We start from the raw sequence: 2,241 nt of genomic DNA, 5'->3' as shown, positions 1-2,241 counted from the left end.
ATGAAGAAAATTAGTCTTCAGACCTTCTGGAAATCTTTTAACTTGAATAAAAGTAAAGAAGAAACTGACTTCATGGTAGATAGTATAATAAGCATCACTAGCCAGCGACTTTGGGGAAGATGATTCCTTATTTGTCAGCTGTTGTGGTAAAGATATGGCCAGCTGTGATATCAACATTAAAGGTGAAAAAGGCGGCAAAACCAGATCAAAAAGTGAAAGCTGGATGAGTCATTATGAAGGTAGTTTTCTGCGAAACAGAAGCTGAAAGGCAAGGCCAGCATGCCCTCCCAGGAGCTCTGTGATGAGAGCACCTTCTTTTCCTCAGCACTCCTAGTCATTAAAGATGTGAGTGCTCAGAGGATGAGAAAAAGGCCCACTTTTCTCCAGTCATCTTTGTAGTCCCATATCTTGGCCTCTTCAACCTGCAGTCTCCACAGAGATGTGCATCACAGTGGAGGTGAGTCAAAGCCTTGGTTCACTCTTCCAGTCCAGGTCCTGCTCTAAATGATGATCAGAAAGGTGTTCACAACCTTTAGTCCAAGACTTCTGCCAGGAACAAGTGAATTCACTGAGGAGTGTCCCCTCTCAGAATGGACACTTGCATCTTTACCTGGATGAACACGTGACTGTGGTTATCGGATTTCTTGCCTCAGGACTCCATTCAGTACACCGTGCCTTTAGATGCAGGGATGTATCTTCTGGAAGGATTGCATAGCTATTGTTTGGACAGTTCTTCTCCCATGGAAGTTTCTGTGGTTCCTCCTCAGGTGGGAGGGCACCCTTTCCTGGAAGATGAGAATCAGGTAGATCAGGACCTAGGCATGGCCCCAGAGATCTCTGTGAATCAGACCCTGAATGGCTTGTTGATTGGCACCACAGCTGTCGTGTTACAGGGTCACAATGAGGTTCCTCCACTCTTACCATTGCTACCTCCAATGCAGAATAATCCAATCCAAAGGGACTTTGGTGGACTCACTGGCACAGATGTCCACATGGCTGAAAGTATGCTCTGTCATTTGAATTCTGATCCTAACTCTGTTCCTGGGGTTTCAAGAGTTTATGACTCAGTGCAAAGTAGTGGTCCCATGGTTGTGACAAGCCTTACAAAGGAGCTGAAAAAACTTGCAAAACAAGGATGGTACTGGGATCAGTCACATGCTGGGAGGCCCAAGGGAAGCTAGCAAATGTGCCAGATGGTTCTTTTCTTGTTTGGGGGAGTTCTGATGACCATTATTTTTTAAGCTTGAGCTTTCACTCCCATGGCAAGTAAAACACTTCACACTAGAATCGAGCACTCAAATTGTAGGTTTAGCTTTAATGAACAACCAGATATAGAAGGACATACATCCATAGTTGACCTAATTGAGCATTCAGTCAGGGACTCTGAAAATGGAGCTTTTTGTTATTCAGCGTCTTGGCTGCCTGGTTCTGCAACCTATCCTGTCAGACTGACCAGCCCAGTGTCCCAATTCGTGCAGATGTGTTCTTTGTAGTACCTGTGTCATTTCATTATATATCAGTAGACTAGAATAGACTTAATTCGGAAACTGCCTTTGCCAAAAAAATGAAGGATTATTTACAGGACATGCATTGCTGAAAGCCTGAGAGCCCTGCATCCAGCACTTTGGGAATAAGAAAAAGTGATTGAGGGGATCCCCCTTGGGTCTTCCTCCTCTACTGACAAAGGTGCTGTTGTCCTTATTCCTTCTGTGTTCCTGTCTGTCTAATAAGTCCTGTCCTATCACTGCTCTCTGTGGCCTGTGGGTTCATTCTTCAAATCTCCAAGATCAAAGACCCACAGCAGAAAGAAATTCTGTCAACAAAAGCATGGAGACATGGAGTGTATGTTGCGATCAGGAATTTTCAACTAATCCTTTGGTTGTCTTCATGGAACTTGGAACCTGCTCTCTTCTGCATGCTGATATCTGAGATGAATGCATATGGAAATATTCTGGAGCCAGCATTAGGAAAATCAGGGAGGAGCAAGATGACTGACCAGAGGTAGCTTTTGCCAGAAGCTCCTGTCCAAAAGAAAAGTTGGACTGAAGTGAACTCAGAGAGGTAGGGAGTTGAGCACAAGGAGAAGAAATCAAGGTGCACATCATCCTCACTGAGACAAGTTGCAAGGCCAAGAAAAAGGAAGAAAGAGAACAGAGATCAGGTGTGGAGGGACTGGTAGGAAGGCACCTGTTGCCAAGGGGATGGGAGACTCCTCGCCCAGTCAGAAGGCCCTCCACAGGC

The 2,241-nt window shown here is 45.2% G+C and overlaps 1 pseudogene; it reads left to right on the top strand.

Moving 5' to 3' along the window:
- On the top strand, nucleotides 1–1,597 carry LOC128568590 (suppressor of cytokine signaling 6-like; annotated as a pseudogene).
- The last annotated feature ends 644 nt before the right edge of the window (nucleotides 1,598–2,241 follow it).

This window comes from Nycticebus coucang, chromosome 17 (genome assembly GCF_027406575.1).
Source record: "Nycticebus coucang isolate mNycCou1 chromosome 17, mNycCou1.pri, whole genome shotgun sequence".
Classification (NCBI taxonomy): Eukaryota; Metazoa; Chordata; class Mammalia; order Primates; family Lorisidae; genus Nycticebus; species Nycticebus coucang.
Note: the sequence above shows the minus strand (reverse complement) of the source record. Positions and strands in the feature narration are given on the sequence as shown.